Consider the following 19,019-nt stretch of genomic DNA (forward strand, 5'->3'; position numbering starts at 1 on the left):
AATGTCCTATGGCGATTTCTACTAATTGCAAGGGAATGTTGCCTTAAATAATTATCTTGCCGGCTTTGATACTGAAAAAAAACCTATGGGAGGCAAGAGGGAATAAGCACCAACAAGTGATCCCTCAAAATAGGTGAATAACCTTCAATTAGCAAACAGAAAAACGCTTGTGGCCAAAGTGTTTGTTATTAGGGGGAGATACTCACTACTACAACCCAGTCTGGGCCATTGATGAGTCTAACCAAAAATGTAATTTAGAAAAATTCCATATTTTAATATCATTTCAACATGATTAAAATCATAGCAAAAATCAAAAATAGATCAATTCAATTTGTGTAGTCACAGTACAAAAGATACAGACAATACAAAACACAGGAACAAAGCAGAGAAACTTATTTGCAATTCCTAACTAGTAAAGTGGCTAGTGCTGGGCAAACTCACATCTGAATTACTTCACTCTAAAACACTATTGACCCCTCACACCATTCATACCATTCTCAGCATGCAGATTTCATACCAAATTTATAAAAAAAAACATCTAAAATCACCCAACATGTTTCTGTCCTGATACTTTTGATTTCATTAATCTATGGAAATTCATCAGGGGCTTTTTATTGTGTCAAAACACTTTGTTCTACTGTGACAAACAACCTAAACATCAATTTTTAGTTGTAGCTCCTAAACCACATGGTTTTGATTCACATCTTGAAGCTTCAGTCTTCTGACGTGTCCTGTACTTATACGAGTATGCGTATCTTCTCCTATAACAAAAGCAAACATTGGAAATTAAAATCCATATGTCACTGAGACTCAATCTCTTCTTTGTAGTATACCTCCTCACATAGAATATACAACGTGCCATTTACTTGCACTGAACATCTCTCAATACAGTCAGTTATTCCCCTCCCCTCATGGTACGAGCCTGGCCAACCTGCCGATGATATCTTGCATTGCGGTCTTAACTACCCGGTAGATCTTACTTCACCAGGAACACCTGCCTAATTGTCATGGCGGTATTCAATAGGGTGTATCAGGGTCTTCATATTAAAATGTCTTCCTCTATCTGGGATTCGCATCCCAGACGGGATAACTGCTCGGAATTGTCACAAATACTACAAACCGTTTACCATCATTATGGGGTGAGTTCTTTCATTCTTCAAGTATTCCCCATCAGCCAACAATGAACCGCTGGATATAAAGGTCCCTTCTGTATATATTTCAGTCACAAAGGCTATAACAGGGAGGGGCCAACAAGAAAAGGGGAACACAGGCTCAACATTCCTGGTTAAAAGTGAACCCGCCCATTACAAACCACTCGCCTGTTTAACCGGCCAACGCTTCTTACCAAAAAAGTGCTTTGAGCATGCAGTTTCAACCAGGAAGTTGTTTAATGCGGCACAATTTAACTAGTGAGCTCTCCGAACTTCATAGATGTTCGTTCTAGTTCTTCAAAGGTCTGTTAGCTTTCAACGGGCCTGAGTGTTGGCAAACAGCCGACAGAGAAAGAAAAAAACAATGCCTGTATTAAGGAGTGGCTATGCCATTGAAAATGGACCCCCCAAAAAAACATTTTTGGACCCCTTGCTGGGGAGAGTAACCCTGCATTAATCACAAATCTGTGTTTGCCGCCACAATAACTCTAATTACCTGTGTTAGCTGCCATACGCCATGGTGATCATGTTATCCTAGCTACCAGATGGCAGGTGTCTGCAACGGCAGTTTTAGAACCTCAAGACGCAGTTGTCTCAGCGGCAAGCCTTGGCATCAATGAGACCGCCCTCTCCTCCTCTCAATCAGCCGAGGGTATATATGCCCCTTCACTACAAATTGAAAGCAGAAAAAGAGGGTTTATTTAAAGTCGGTCTGCAACTAGCAACTTTACCCAACACCTAGGATTGGTATGACCGACTAGGAGTCAGAAAGAGACAGGGTTTTTCACACCGGTATGTGACACCGGGTGAATCCAAAGAAAAGAGAATCAATACAACCCATAGCATATCCGAAGAATTAACTAGAGCGATCTTGTACGCGAATACTAACAGAGAAACAGACGAAACTCGCCTCCTTGGGATGTAGATGATTAAAGCCACAGGGTGGACTGCTTATAAATTATGGGTCCCAATAAGCTACATCCTAATTGGGTAGTATTACGGTAGCCTCCCAGAGGTATCAAGAATTGTGTCAGTCCTCTTTCTACTTCTAGCACAATGGCTGTATCGTCAGAGACTATCAGAAAGTATGTCAACGCGCTTCAATGCAATGGCCCTCATTACAAGTCAGGCGTTAAGGGTTTAACGGCGCTGTCGGTGCCGTTAACCCTTAACGCCTGATTCACACTTTAACACCTGCTTTTTGCAGGTGTTAAAGTCCAAGGCGCTAAGCGACCTTGGTGCTAATTACGGCACCGTAATTTACGGTGCCGTAATTAGCGCCTTCCCCATCCCCATTATGCCCTATGGGGCAAAAATGGGAATGGGGAAGGGCAAATGGTGAATGGGGAATTACCGCCCCACTCACCTTGGAATGGGGCGGTAATTCCGCCATCCACCATGGCGGAATCCGGCATGGACCATGGTGCTAATAGCACCATGGTCCACCGCCTGACTTGTAATGAGGGCCAATGTGTGTGTTAGGCACTCCATTGGGTCTGTCTATACTAGACCAAGTTGTTTTAAAGATGACCAGTCTCTTGGATATAATCAGACCTATTGGCAAAGTCCACCAACTAACCACAAATTTGAGTAACCTATGGTGACTTCTAAATTCAAGTCATAGGCTTACTGCAATTTCTAAAGGGCAAAAAGAAACGAAATCACAGTGCTCATCAGTTTAGGATTGTTCCTTAGATTACTGACTTCTGGACATCTTAACCTACACCGTCCAATCAATTTTCTCATTGAGAACTGTTACCATGCTATTCGTAAAAAAAATTACCTACTGTTCTTTTCTCAGCAGAAATATTTTGTCTTGATTACTTTCCGGACCCATTCTCAATTTATAGAGTATGGACCATTTGAGATCCTCAAAGCGATGAATATGCCGGATCCAGTGGTCCACGAGTGGGGAATTAGGGGTGCGATTTTTAATGCAGCTTCTGTACTCACCTATCCTCAACTTGGTCTTTCTATCTGTTTTCCCGATGTATATTTTGTCGCAGGGACACCAGACCACATAAATAACCATTGATGAATTACAGTTAGTATGTTGAGTCTGCTTCCATGCTGTTCTTAATCCAAAGGTAATCTCCGTACTTTTAAACGTGAATGGGAAACAGGTACAATGGCCACAAGGATAATGTCTGACAATCTTAGGCATGCCCCATTGTTGGGGTAATGTTTTTGGTTTTGCAGGTCTGAGGCTGATGTTGTTCCGTGTGATATAGGGGCTCATTACAAGTCAGCCGGTCCAAAAAGTAAGGTGGTGGTAAATCCGCCACCACTGTTCTTTCCGGACCAGCTGATTAAGAGTCCTGCAGACGGGAGGTGTCACTCCTGCCAGGTCTGACCTGGCGGGTTTAACACCACCCGCCTGCAGGCAGACATGGAAACACCTGCACCATTACAGCATGGTGCCGGTGTTTCCACTTCCCACTTTAGAGCTTAACAGAATTCCGCCTCCGGATTTACCGGGTCACCGGGGTTGTAATGCCCCGGTGATTCCAGCAATCATGGAGGCGGAATGGTAATACGAGTACAGCGGTAACCTGCTGGAATTTGCGGCAGGGTTACCACCGGACTCGTAATGAGGCCCATAGTCTTTCACATTGCGACTTCTTTTGAAGGCTATTATCAGTCTAAATATTGGCTCGGAACTTTTTTCCAAAATGTTCCAGTTCTTACCGATGATTTTTTTAATGTCAATGGACATATGGCTGAATGTGTTCACAAATACAATTCTATCTGACTTGTCTTTTACCTCCTTCTGATCCTTATACTAAAAAAGGGCATCTCTATGGTTATTGTTGGCCCTTTTCAGTGCATTCATGGTGACTTTCGAGGGATAACCTCATTCTGCAAGTTGTTCTTTCATTTTGCTGGCCTCAGTTTTGAAATCCATCCTATTAGTGCTGTTTCTTTTTAGCCAGAGGAATTGGCCAAGTGGGAGGTTGTCACGCACATATCTCAGGTGAAAACCTGTTTAGTGTAATACTGAGTTTTTATCTGTTGGCTTATTAAAAGGCTTCACATATATACTTTTATTAATAGAGTCAACTGTAAAGGTGATGTCTAGGAAATCAAGTGCTTCTACACTATAGTTGGAGGTAAACTTCAGAAATCTGTCTTGTGTATTGATCGATTAACAGAAGCTCTGTACTTCTTCATATCCCTTCCAGACGACAAAAATGTCGTCAATATAACGCCTCCGGGCTCTGATGTTCTTGGCAAAGGGGTTATGTAGACTCGTTATTTTCTTGGTTTCCAAGGCCTCCATATATATATTGGCTACACTCCAACAAAGTGGAAGTAACTCTCCATTAGAGCCAACTCGGCGCACCACAAAATAAATGAAACTGGAGTTGTTTTAACAATGTGATCCTGCAATAGCTTTTCTTTGAGAATTTCCAGAGACGCTTTCTGAGGAATGCTTGTATAAAGTGCAACCACATCGAGGACCAGTAGTAGGTCTGTTGAAGGATCAAATTCTAAACCCTCAACCTCTTTTACGATTTGAGTAGTGTCCAATATGTGTGAGTCCATTTTATGTACCATCGGATGAAGGAAGGTATCGGCAAACCAAGACAGCAGCTCAAGCACCCAATTCACTCCCAAAACTATCCGTCTCCCAGGCAGGAGATCAAAAATGTGTGAATCTTCGGGAGGTTATAAAACTGGGGTGGGGGCATTTGTGGTTTCTCCTTAACCAGAAAGTCAGCCTCTTTTTGTGAGATCCATCACTTAGCTGCTTTTGAGACTTTGAATGAAATGAGGTCCAATAGTTCATAACACACCTAATCTAATAATTGGCGATTACATTCTCTCACATAGTCCTCTCGATTGAGAATGACTATTGCTCCCCCCTTATCGGCTTTCCAAATAATGAACTCTCTATTTAGGAGTAACTTCCTCATGGCTTCATTCTCTCTGTTAATGATGTAATGAAATGTGTTTTTGCCTTTAGATTTCTGTTCAAGAAGGTTTATGTCACAAAGCACCCTGTTCTGAAAGACCATTGCTTCAGCACTGCTTTTATAGAACGCCTGTATGCTGAACCGGCCCGAGGCATGGGCAGTCTGTGCGGTGGCCCTGGGCCCCGCTTTCCGAAGCTGGCAGAGGGGGCCCTGCAGGCCCCAGTGCCTGCTTTAACTACACCAAGAATATTGTTTTAAATGGGGCAGTGCGGCTTCCATGTACTAAGCTCGCCTAAGGCCACAGTGTTGCCTCCCTACCCCCTGCGGCTCTCAACACCCACTCCCAGCTACCATCAGACGCTTCAGGCCTCTTCAAGCAGAGCATTTAAAGTGGGGGCGAGTTACAAGTGATAGCCCATTCAAGAGAGCATTGTTTTGGAGGAGATTTTGTAATATTTCTGTGTTAGGAAACGCACAATGGCATTTTCTTTCTGAAAGCACACACAAAGCACCAGTTAGCTGCCTAAATCTATGCAATCTATACAATCTGTACAATCTATACAATACATCACACAAAACAGTTTTAAATTAGTTACATAATTTTCAGATGTTCATATTTAATGCAACAAAAGGATTTATTTTTGGTAGAATGTGATTCTTCCATCACATGATATGATATGATATGATAGTTTATTTATATAGCGCCTATACACAATGTATTTCAAAGCGCTTCATGGCAAGGGAGGGAACAAGGGAAACTACAATGACATTCTTACAAGCCATGAACAACAAGAATGTGAAATTAACTATCATACTCGGCCTGATGACATTTCAGATAGTGTGAGAGCTAAAACAGAGATAGGAAGAAAATTGGAAACAGACAGGCGACTACCGTACTAGGCCTGACGACATTTCTGGTAGAGCCGGAGATTAACAAGAGGTGAGGGAGGGGGCAGGAGAAAGGAGGGAGACGAACAAAACAAGCGACTATCGTACTAGGCCTGACAACATTTCAGATAGTGCTGGAGAGGGGGTGAGGAGACAAACATGTGTTACTATCATACTAGGTCCAGGGACAATTCTGATAGAGTAAGTGCATAGAAAAATGTAAAGGAGGGCGGGAAGAGAGAGGGAGAAGGTCTGCATTTGTCAAACACTTAAACACAAACAGGTAACCTTTCCACACATTACATGTTGTTATACGTCTTGAAAATAAAAAGTCTTTTTTTTGCCTTTTGCTGAATTGCATTCTGGTATTTGTAGTCTCCCTGTCAACATGGGGCAATAATGCCACAATTGTACCCTTTTTGCTTAACATATTTCTGTCAGGATTTATATATTTATTTATTTATTTTTACATTTGTTAAGCGCACGAAGCCCGTAGGCATCTAGGTGCTAGCATTGCACAAATATATACAAAATAAAAACAATTGTGAAACTTCTGCAAAAACAGCAGTTAGTTTCAGTTAGCAAAACACAATCACCATATTTTGAAATGCCTTCCACAGATAGTGTTTTCAAACCAAAGTTTTAAAAAGAACTTTTGCAAACAGTATTTCTAGCAATTACATCTGGGAAGAAATGTGTTCAAGTTCCTGAATTGGAGGCTGGTCTCAAATCCCGGCTTCTCCACTTAACCACTTAACCAAAGTGTGTGCTCCTGGCCAAATCTTTTTATCACACTATGCGTTATCTGCCAAAAAAGTCTTTACAAGTTATTCAGCTGAATGCTACTTAAACAAAAAAGCCTCACACGTGATATTGCCGCATGGTAAATATTAATATTGACATTTCATATGCTGGATGTCACAACGTATTTGTCTACTACATTAAGCATGGAAAATGTTAATGTAACTTCTCATGATACCTTTATTAATATACTTCATTTCATGACACCTGCGTTGCTGCTCAGCAGAGCAAATGAGCAGCAGGTATCATGTCCGGTCACCGGCCTCAGCGTTTGCCCGCAAGCTCATCTCATTACCCTCAGCAAAGCTTTCGGTTGGGCTGTAACGTGTAATCTCAGTTGCTCTGCTCAAGATTCACATGTGCCACGCATGGGCTTCTGGGACGGGATAGCTCTACTCGTCTCGTGCTGATTTGGAATAGGCTTATTCAAAATACAGGTCAGAGTCCAAAGGAATACACCGGCGCCATAGCAGAGGTGAGACTGTATGGCATTACTGGATTGAACGGCCGAACAGCTGTTCTCTTATTTAACTTCCTGGTGCCAGTTCCACTGCTGTGCACACGTAACTGGGTGTGGCCGCCAGCTTCCACAATCTCTGTTTGATTATCAGCTCGTACTGTTTCGCTGTATTACAACGTGCCTGCTGCTCCCAACTCATTTCTAACTGGTGCAAAATGCAGTATAGCATTCTTCTTACAAGTACTCCATCTACGTCTGAAATGTGCCGTTTAGAAAGGCCCTCTTTCTGCACTGGTGGTTAAAGCGGGGATGAGGGTAAGAGGGGGGAGAGCTGTTGTGTATCTCAGGAGCGAGCCATCAGTGGCTATTTCCCTTTCACCGTGGTATAGATCATACTGTTACACCATAACAGAGGTTTATAGAATGAATATTCGACCACGGCTATGACCTCACTGCAGCGCGATACAACATGTTCTATGCCACGTTTTTCTTTTTTGGATTTGCTGCAGAGTGTGAGAACTTGCTATACCTTATCTTGGATATGGTTTCTGTCATTGCCGTGTGCGAGTGGCTTTTGAATAGCAATCTGCATCACTAGTGGTGCACTTGTGAGCAGTGTGATTGCCGTGCCGCTGAGTGTGTAACGACTGGGACTCTCAGGTGCCAAATTCTCACTATCAGTAATTGCAGTGCTTATTCCCAACTCCACACGGTGATCTAGAAAATGCCAACCCTGCCGGGGAGCTCTTATCACATTGCCTCGTATAGTTGTACTGCTATCTTTAATAGTTTCAGGTTTTCATGTAGGTTTTACGTCACATTTGTCCTGTTTCTAAGCACTGTGATACCATCAGTTATTATTACATAATACATGTTCCTTTTAAAAGTTAATTCTACTTTTAAAGAGCAATGATAATTTTGTGATTTATGTAGTGCTTTATGCTGGATACCTCTGGCTTCTAAGCGCTGTAATGAAATAACCAATGGCAGTATTATCACTCACTCATGCAGCACAATTTATCAACCTGGTATGGGTAGTGAAGGGTTGAGTCTGCCCGACTGGGGTATCAAAGTCCTGTCCCGTGGCTTGTCCTGATTCCAAGGCAAGCAGATTGCTGATGAGTTACTTGCGCACATAAAACTCAAACATTTGGCGTGCGGTACAGATATTTAGTTTTTATTGCTTAAAAAGGCAGGGATGTCATTTTGTGGTTGCCAGGGGTAGCACTCCTGATCAGCTACCCCTAGACTTGTTCTTGCTACCCCAGGGCCACTGGACAAAGAGGCAGTGCCAAGAGCAGATATCTGTGTTGTGCCTGAAAAAGGTAGTTGTAAATGCAGCTAAATGTGCCACAGCTTTTTTCACCTGGAATCTCGACCCTGCTAGCTGGAGAAATAAAACAGATCCAGGAAAAACCATGATGCCGCCATCACTAACAGTTTGGCAGTCCATTATTGAAGAATGTCTGAACGGTTCAGAGGCTGGGCAACTGTGCAGCTCATACCCAGTACTGTAGAACCAAGAAAGGTATGGGGGCTAGGTCTAGCTAGCATGGGATTGGGTAATAGCAGCCTGAAGTACTTAATGACAGCACAGGAGGAATGCAAATCTCATCAGTGTTTCTCATTTTCTGTTTTTCAAATCCAGTGAGCCACTGGACCTGTGAGGAGAGGGGTGGGCCCCAGTGACATCTGCCATCAATCTGCCTGGGGACTGTGTGAGCCTGAACGAGATCTTCCAGACCTGCATCACAGGCACACTGTAGATGGATGCAAGGTGAGATAATCAATTTACATGAAGTTGGCGTCCGCCCTCAAGCAAAAAAAATATATATCTGAAGGATAGCTAATGGGCAACAAACTTGCTTTGGGAACAAGAGGATGCGATGCAACATGGGTTCGGGTTCAGTTCCTGTTCCAGTGCTTAGAATCTGGAGGAGGTTGTGTAAAGACTGGAGGGGGATTTCTGTACTCCGGCTCTCTATATGGCAGAGTAGAGGCACAGAGTACCGAAGCCAAGATTCTCTATATGGTAAACGTGGACGAGCAATCAAGGCTTAAGCTCTCAGGAAGTTATGCAGGCTGGTTCTTAAGTACAGTGTGGTCCCCAAGCACGCACAAAGGAATGTCCACACAGTATGTTAGTGAAAACACAGTTCTTTATATAAATGAGATTTCGATTATGTACACATATAATAACACACTTTGTGCTCAGGCAATTCTAAAATGATATATATAGACAGTCTCTATGTGGTACCACAATTACTCCTTTTATTCCATTACAATGCATTAAAACTGTAGACAGTTCAAATGGCATGCACATCAATTAATAAAAGGTATCAACAGTAGACTGAGGAGAAAAACAAGTTGGTTAGACAAGTGGCAGAATACTGGGCCCCTACCATCAGGCACAGTTCTGTGTGAGGATCCCCCTACATGGGCAACCTGTAGCTAAAGTTATAAAACAAGCCCAGTCCATATATTGTCTATTAGAGTCTTATTTCCTACTATAAAGTTCTACCACCCCAAAGTACCTGGTTTAGCAGAGTTCGACGTCAGGTCATCAACGGATCCTTCTTGAGTGAACTCCCTTTAAGGCAGGAGACACGCATCATAGAGATCCCTTGAAGAAAACTGAACAACTGCATTGTGGCAGCAGCTTCGGTCCTGGCGGTGCTTGTCGACGTCCTGCGAAGATGAGATGTGCGGTGCACCTCGATGACGATAGTTTGTTGCCGCAAAGAGTCAATGAAGAACTTTGCCCAGCAAGGGCATCGGGTCATCAGCGTCTTTGTGGTCTTCGGGTGGTGGGAAACCCACGAGCAGATCCTCCTCGGTTCGTCAGCGGCCTTGACTTTCTCCGGTGAGATAAAGCGGTGTTCGGTGATGAGCGAGGGAGTCCTTGTTTCAAAGTGTTTTTAGGCAATGGAGCATTGCGGCTCCGGTCGTCTGCGGCATGGCATCAAGCTGTGCCTGCTTCAGGGCAACATGGCTTTGACGGACCTCCAGCAGTCCTCCAAACCCTGGTTGACGATGGTGGACAGATTGTCTGGGCGCTTCGCTTCAGTTTCCTCGGCGGTCCCCGTCTCCGGTCGACAGTCTTTCAAAGGTTAGCTGGTGCACGATGGTCCCTCGTAGCTTGGGAAGAGGTCTCCTAGCCAGATCCTCTCTTGGATCAGTCCTCGGCGGCACAGCAGCTTTCAAATTGCATCGCAGGTAACAGTGGTTAACCTTCTTCTTCCGGCTCGGTTTCGAGAATAAGCATCAAGTTTTGACTTCAACTTCTAAACAACTTCCATCAGTGGGAGGTCTCAGATATACTGTTTGGTCTCTCATTCACTCTGCTGGGTCACACTCAGGCAACCAATCATTCAGAAGGGCATTCAGGCAGGCAGGCAGCCAATCAGGCTCACAGTGCATTCAGGCCATTCTTCTCCACCCAGACACTCAACAACAAGGAATGTGTATTGGGACAAGTACCCAGCCATTCAGGACTCCACACTGTATTCATACCAGTTTTGGACAGGGCTGTCTCAGTCTTTGTGTCACATACCAGAAACCAGACACCCATAACATTAAATGCATATTGGCCACACACTCCATTCACCCAGGTCCCACCCTAAAGGCGTACCCTCAACATGGAACTTTCACCCAACAGCCAGTTAGGGGAAGGAAAAGAGTCAGGACTTTCCAGGACCCTGGGAAAACAATGTAACAGGCTATAGAAAGCAAGAGGCTACACAGCCATCTTGTCTTATATCAGGAATCAACTGATTCCAATGGCAGGGTATTGGTATCCCAAAATGGAAGATACTCAGAGCACCTGTCAAATTCAGCATGGAGCTGCCACCAGCCCATACCCTGCTCTGTGGGCCACACACAGGTTCCCAAAAACATACACTCGGGGTACAGGGTTGTACCCCCACCCATGAGTGCCATAAGGGTATCCCAGGGTCTGTTCACCAAATCAAAAAGAGGATGAGCTGCACTGCCAGGAGTCCCACATGGACGCCTGTGCAGAAAATAACACAGGACACACATGATAAAAGGAATACAGGAAAAGGACATGGAGGCCCTGTCCCTCCAATGTATTTCCAGCATCACAGGCTGGCATTTGGCAAAATATAAAGGTCCAAAGAAAAATAATAAAATGGGCCTTTTCCAGGGGTAATGTCATGGAGCTGCTGCTGCTGTTTACATTTTAAAATTAGAAAACCCTGCAATTAGTGTGACCTAGAACACATCCTTCCCCTTTATCTCCCATCTAACAAAACAACGGTGGGTTACTTACCAAATAAGCAAACAGAAAGTTAATGGCTGAAAAGTTTCAAATCATTAATAACCACTGCCACAGCTCTGGGTTTGAGGTGTGTGCTTGAGGCTCAGTGTTATGGAGGCTGGTACTGGAGACTTAAGATCTTGTACTAGTGACTTAAATTTGTTTGGAGAGAGTGTTTGAGACATAATGTATTGTAAGAGAGTTGAAATGCATTGAATGCGGACATTAGATGCTTGAGGAGGATAATTGTGACTCACACTGTTGGGGTGTTGAAGCTGGGTACTGGAGACTTAAGTTGCTAGTTTGCCTGAGGTTGATGGTGGAGAATGCTGGAGACTTAAGTTGCTGGAGGGTGGCACTGTGTAAACATGAAGGTGTTGAAGCAAGACATTGGAGGTGTAAGGTGCTGAAGGGTGGGAGTGGAAGCCAGACATTTAAAACTGTTAGTGACTCGTAGTGGATGGTGAGGTGGCCCTGGTGAAAATGGTTGGGGGATATTCAGGCTCTGGGTGACTGGTGGAAGTGTGTTGCTATGCAATGGTTCAAAGTGCACTACTGGCAAAAAAATCCCTGAGCGTATTGTCCAAATGTAAAAGCATTAAGTGGTACAGCCTCTGATTGTCTTCTGGCTGGACTTGTGCTGGTCAGTTGCTGTTTCCAGTCTGTGGACAGTCACTTGGCAGGTACAGGATGTCTGCACTTTGGGGTATAGGCCTCTTCGAGATGCTCTGTCTGTTTACAGTTTAGCCCAAGTGATTTACAATAGTCCAGGTTGTTGGGTTGGACGACTGCTTACATTCACAGTAATTTGGCAATATGGGCCTATACACACTGATATTAAACCTACATATGGTGATCCATTCTTGTAAGAAATGAGTTTAAGCAGTTCATCCAAGGAGGAGGAGGCTGGATTATTATAACCTGCTCCTGCATGATCTAAGAGGGAAGGTCCTCTAATGATATCTAAAATGTCTGCTTCACTATAGCTGAGGGTAGCATTCTCTGCCACACTAAGTAGAGAAACATAGAAGTTGGGAAGGGGAACAAACAGTGTTGTTTGGAGACCCCTCACCCCGTACTGTCCTAAATAAAAAGTGTACAGTTCCACAAAGAATAGCAGCATAGTCTGAACATTCAGAAGGGAGAGTCAATGGCAAACCAGGCCCAACATTCCAGTTAATTACTCAGTCTAGGTGCGACTTCTACTGTGTGTAGGGTAAGTGGTCATGCTCTGAAAAGCAAGACACGTTAGTGAATTCAATGTAATAGTTTACATATCGCGGCCATCAATGAAATGTAGATCAAAATTACCTAACAATATCATAGTTAATTTAATTAGACGTAATACTACTTCTAAGAAATGTAAAAATGACACATCCCAAATTAGATGGATGTAATTGTGGAATGCTGGCACAGGCAATACAATGTGTGTAATGTATTTTCTTGAGGATGAGCACAACCACCCCCCTCTTCCCAACTCTCGGTTAACATTAAGTATTAAGGATTCCTCTGTCGAGGGCTGCCGAGATTACAGGGCTTGAATTGTCTTTCAGCCAAGTTCCTTAAGGGCGAAGAGGTACACACTGTACTTCTCAATTAGACTGTGTATGTCAATAGCATGTCAGGTATAAGGACAAAACATTCATTAAGGTCCATTTAAGTGTATTATGCTCATTTAATGAGATTTATTTGAATGATTGCAAGTCTCATAGTCCTGAGCATCCCCATACTGCATGGAAGAAAGTAAAGTGGGGGGCTTATTTGCTGCAGCATTGTGAATTAATGGGCCCTTTAGAATATGTAGTTCAATTTATTATGTCTGGGGACAAGGGCTAGGACCTAGCGTGGCAGTGTATTCTAGAGTGCAACCGTCCTCTGCATGTAGGTGGCAGGACCCTACTTCATTCTTAATGGGTTCAACATGAAAGGTGGTGGAATGGATACATCTCCCATGTCAAGGGAAGTGTAGAGGATAACAAGGGAATACCTGTAGAAGTACAGAATTGAGGGGTGCTGGACTTTTCCCATATGGCCATAGATCGAGCCACACATTCATCTTCAGTTGGCAGATCTCCTTTGTGATCCAATGGGGAATCGACAGCAGAGATTAGATGAAATCAAGGTTAGTTTGTAGTGTGCAGGAGGGTTGGGGTGAATAGAGTGCTGGGGGGGCTAACTTCGGCAAGATAGGGAGCCAAAGATTCAAGCTTTACTGTACATTTTGGCAGTGGGGAGGAATGAGGGGGGAGAGACAGAGGAGGGGATAGAGAGATTGAAGTGCAGGATGGAATGGCCAGACAGGGAGATGTCAATGGAGAATATCAGCACAGAATTTGAGTATTAAAGGAAGCTGAGGTTTAGAGTTGCCATTGTCGACTGTTGGTTGGCTGTGGACAGAGATCAGTAAGAGGTCAGAAATAATGGTGTCACGTTCACCGCAGTGAGTATTAGGAAAATTGAAGGCTCACGTAAGGGGCATGGATCCTCCGTGTCTAGAGAGGCTACAAGGAGTTACAGAACCGGGAAGACAGAGTTGAGCAGGGCATGAGGCCGATGGATGAGGACAATGGTTAAAGGAGTGAAAGCACAGAGTCTAGTTAGTGGCAGTGCATTAAAAAGAGTGTGAGACGTAATTTGTTGCAACTAGAGTGAGGTTAGTATTTCCTTGTTGGTCATGAGACCAACCCTTCCACCACTCCTAATTAAGCAGGTGGGGAGAGTGTGGCAGACTCCATATGAAGAGAAATGTGCATGGGGTGTTATCACATTGTTCATGTGTCGGGTGATGACCATGGCAGAACTTTTGAGTGATGGGAATCAAAGTGGTCAGTGAGAAAGAGGCTCTTGTTACACGGACACTGGGCATTCATTCCAGATTCTAAAAGGGAGAGTGAGAGGCAAGAGATGGAGGAAGGTGAGAGAGACAGACAGAGCATAAAGGTAAGGTAGTATATCGACGTGTAAGTGGTTTAAACCTTGTTCTTATGCTCCTGGGGAAGTTAAAACTGTTTTGTAGTCAGAGTGGGAGAGAGGAGAGGAAATATGACTCCTCATTATTGCCAGCAAAGCCAACAGTTTAATGCCTACATGAGATTGTCATGCAGGTGTAAAATAAATGGATTCCTATGGAATCCACCTGCATTTTACACCTGCTAAAAGCAGATGGATACCATAGGATTCCAGTGTAAATGCTGTTTGCAAAGTGTAATTTGGAAGCTGGTTTTACATTGTTCAAGGACATGCTAACAGTGATTTTATCTGCATTTTCTATTTCTGTTTGCACTACTTTTGTGAAAGAGGAAAATTGCCTTCACATGACCCACTAGCACGTAGGTTCCCACCTTGGCGGTCTGCAAACTGTCTTTGCACGGCATTGCAATTAATACTTTCAATAAAATTAACCATACTGTGTTTTAATTCTTTACGCGTCTTTTCTATGTACAATTTTTATTGTTTACAGGTAGGATGTATGATACATGCATGCAGACACTTTGGTATATACAGAACCAATCAAACAATATGTGTCCCAGATGCCACAGTAATCACCCAAAGCCCACAAAGACGGTGCAAGGGATTTATTGTCTGTTTGAGGGGGCTTGGGTGTCCCTTTCTCTCTCTTCTCAAATTGATCCTCCTCCTTACCCCAGCTGTCCATAACCCAATGGTGGTGCTACCGAATGTCATCCCTTCTGGCTACTAGCTACCTAATGCTAAAGGTGGTAGTCTAAGAGCTGGATGATTAAGCATCCTCAGGGACTTCTTAGCCCTCCCTTCTCTAGCCAGTTGTTAGTGTTCTGAAGGGGATTTGGAAAGTGGGTCTCGCAGATACCTGGTTCGATTCTTTCAAACTCTCTCTTCCACCTTGTATATTCATCTCTCTACACTACTCCCCTCTGCTCCCACTTACTCTCTATCTCTTCCCCTCTTATGCCCCTCTAATGTCATTCAACTGTCGTGTCTTGCCTCTACCCTTTTATGTTAGCACTACTCCACCCTCCACACCACAACTCCTACTCCCACACTCCTCCACTTCTCATACTATTCGTCCTCTTTCAATGCCACTAGACCTCTTCCCACACTGCTCCTCCTCCCATACTACTACTCCTCTTCCTATATTGCTGCTGCTCCTCCTCCTCCCACATTGCTACTCTTTCCCCACTGCCATTCTTCCACCCACACCACTTCTCCTCATCTCACACCAATACTTTATTCTCCAACTACAACTCCCACATTGACACTACTTCTTATACTTCATCCCACTTCCTGCTGACATACTCTTCTTCCGCTCAGTATCATACACTACACATTAACTCCTTACACTAATTCAACCAACCACACTCACCACAATAACATGCACACACACACCGTGCATGCTCTGATATAGACAATTCCTACACAGTCCATATCTCCTTCGTTTCTCCATCTGGGCACTCGGTCCACCACGTGCTCCACCTCCTTTGATCTCATCAAAACAACCCACACTTCCTGCTTCCTGTGGGGTGTCTGTTATTCTCCTACCTCTGCCCGGATTGTGCCTCTGTCACTGACCAATCAAGTTCTGTCTTCTCCACTTAGGGGAGGTTATAATGTTCGAAATGTAAGAATAGGAGGTTAAGCCCCACTTACTTGTTCCATGTGTGCCTACCTTAGAATATCGATTGTGGCCTATGAAGCTGATTGCCCCAGTTTGTGTTAGGGAGTCTGTTACCTGGTGCCTCTAAGGTAAGTTCATCTTTGGTGGAGGTCTGTGCCTCTTTATTTAGTCCCTTGTGGTTTAGTTGAACCACCACTGGTGGCAGTATGTTGCTAGTAGAGGCTAGGACCTCTAGGCGGCTCCAGACGCCACTGCATAGTGTTCACTCGACCAGCATGCTTGCTCCTCGCAGGTTCTTTTTCTTCCGGCATGGTGTAGAATTTGGAGCAGGAGGGTTGTTGCCGCTGCCGTGTGTCTAGTTGGTTAATGATTCTTGGGGTGCGGATGTCACTGAAGGGCTTTGCTGCTGTTGATGATCTCATCTGCTGGACTTCTCACTGACTCTAAAGAAACCATAAAGAGATATGTTGGCACAAGTGGGGAGACAGGAATAGGGGCCCTCTCAGCTATGTCAGCCCTCTGTGTTAGGGCTGGTTCTGGCTCTAAGACACTGGTAAGCCAGCCACCCTCGATAGAGAGTTATTTCTGCACCCTCTTGCCAAGGCCAGGCTACTTCATTCACATATGGTTATTTACTCAGAAAGATGATCAAATCTTTTGATATATATAAAATATACATTGGTCCACAACTTCTGTATAAACAAAATGCAACAGTCGGCACGTGTCTCACGCAATCCTGCTATTTCTATAGATTTCAGCATAGTGCCCAGGAGAATTCTAGTCAGACTTGCCTAGTCTTCAATATATTTTAATATGTACCGCTTCTCATTTATTGAAATTCATTTTGAGACACCAGTTAAATGAGGCTTTCTTCTGTCTTTCCTTTGGCAAGAATATTATTAACTGTTCAGTAAAGGTTTATTTTATGTTTTGCTCTGTTTGTGACATTGCTGTTCACATTTCAGTTCTTTGGGGTGATACTCTGCAGGCATCGGTTAGCTGTTCCTTTTCCGTATTTTATTTCCCTTGCAGCCCATGTTGGAGAGCGAGTATGTTTTCCTAGATGTTCAAAGAGGATACATCTAGGTTGAATTACTCATACTCAATATATAAGATCAAAGAGCATTTTGTGAACATAGAACTGATCACAGATTTTTTTGGGCAATTATGTTCGTGATGAAAAGGGTTGCACGATCGAGTTACTAAAAACGTGCTGCACATGCGCACTGCTGTTTATTTCATTGTTCACAACACTGACCCTACAATTAAAGTGTTTGGAATCATGAAACATATACACACAGTGTTTTGATGTGATGATAAACTATTTGCAACATCTGTGGTCCGAACTCCTTGCTGCTACTCATTCATTCAGGAATATGAGGAGAGCCTTTCAGAGCCCGGAGTGGAAGGTTGTTTCTGTGGCTGCATATGCGAGTTCCAATACATAGACATCGCTAGAGAAATATATATATATATATATATATATATATATATATATATATATATATATATATATATATATATATATATATTTATATAATAAGGCACATACAAGAAATTGATTTACTTTAAACAATTATATTTTTAGCATTTGCGTGTAAATATTTCCTTCGATTCTCTTAAACGCATTTCTGACTGCAGCTGAACCCCTCTCAAACGGAGGTAATTCTTTTTGGCCCAAAACATTTCTTGGACAATCCTTCTAAGCTACCTTGCTGCCCCGACTTATTTGACCTTACAACATCTTACGTACATCACGTATACATTCTTGGCTGTATCTTGCAGTCTAATTTGGACTGCAATCAGAAGGTCAGTGAAACAGTGAAGGCTATTTGTTACGCCTCACACTCCTACGACCTAGTCTCCCTCTTATCTCAGAGAATGATCGACTAGAGGTTGTCTGCTCTCTGATCAATTCTAAACTGGACTACTGTAATGCAGTCATTTCAGGGATTCCACCAAAACAATTCCGCCATCTTCAAAACGCACAAAATGCGACTTCTTTTTTGTGTGCCGAAATATACATCTACTTCCTCACACCGCAGAGCACTTCATTGGTTGCCAATACAACATATGATTCCTTTTAAGATCCTCTCTTTAGTTTTTAAGTGCCTGCCTTGCCTTGCCCATCACTACCTTGCAGATCAGCTTGTGTCTTACTATCCTGCTCGATCTTTATGATCTTGTGATCAACACCTTTTGATTATACATTTTCCCCACTTTGTGCACCGCAGTGATAGGTGCTTCTGAGTGATGGGCCCTCGCACCTGGAACTCGCTCCCTGCCGATCTTCATAAAATCGACTCCTACTTCTCAAAACTTACCTTTTTCAATAACCTCCACATTTTTCCTTTCACATTCTGAGTATTTTCTTCAGCCACATACAGTTCTTCTGTCTGGTTTTCCCCTTTAAAGAGGAACTATGTGTACTATAAATTGACAAAATGAAATCAAATGTACGAGGTGCAAGCATATTGCAGGTAAGCCTCATGGTGCCTTGCAAAATATTCAGAAATATCCTGAAAGGTAAAGAGATGACTTGAAGGGTTTAGATAAGAGGCAATGTTGTAAGAGATTGGAAATTTGATACGTGTGTTTGTCCCAGGCAAATTGTAGAACTCATCCAAAATACTGCTGCAAGACTACTCCTGAGAGTAAACTGAAGAGACCACCCCATCACACCAGCCCTGAGAAGCCTACACTGGCTTCCAGTAAAAAAACGCATTCACTTCAAAGCCCTCACAAATCACTACACGGACAAAGAGTCGAATATCTCTAAGGCAAAATTAACCGCTACCAAGCCGGAAGAAACCTAAGATGAGAAAAGGAAATTCAGAGGAACCGGATTTTCCTGTTTGATAGCAAAATTATGTAACTCAATCCTGAAGGAAATAAAAACGACAGAAGATCACCTAACCTTCAGAAAACA

At 43.4% G+C, this 19,019-nt stretch overlaps 1 protein-coding gene across 2 annotated transcripts in view; it reads left to right on the plus strand.

Annotated features, from left to right (window-relative positions):
* SLC18A1 (solute carrier family 18 member A1) overlaps window positions 1-19,019 on the plus strand; it is a 367,959-nt gene that overhangs the window by 97,884 nt on the left and 251,056 nt on the right. Inside the window, exon 2 of one of the 2 annotated variants that reach the window (XM_069617961.1) lies at window positions 8,866-8,994. The exons of the other annotated variant lie outside the window; for it this stretch is intronic. The gene's annotated coding sequence lies outside the window, so the exon portion shown is untranslated. The remainder of the gene's footprint in view (window positions 1-8,865; window positions 8,995-19,019) is intronic. 2 annotated transcript variants of the gene reach the window in all.

Source organism: Ambystoma mexicanum, chromosome 10 (assembly GCF_040938575.1).
Source record: "Ambystoma mexicanum isolate Mex_15411 chromosome 10, UKY_AmexF1_1, whole genome shotgun sequence".
NCBI classification, from domain to species: domain Eukaryota; kingdom Metazoa; phylum Chordata; class Amphibia; order Caudata; family Ambystomatidae; genus Ambystoma; species Ambystoma mexicanum.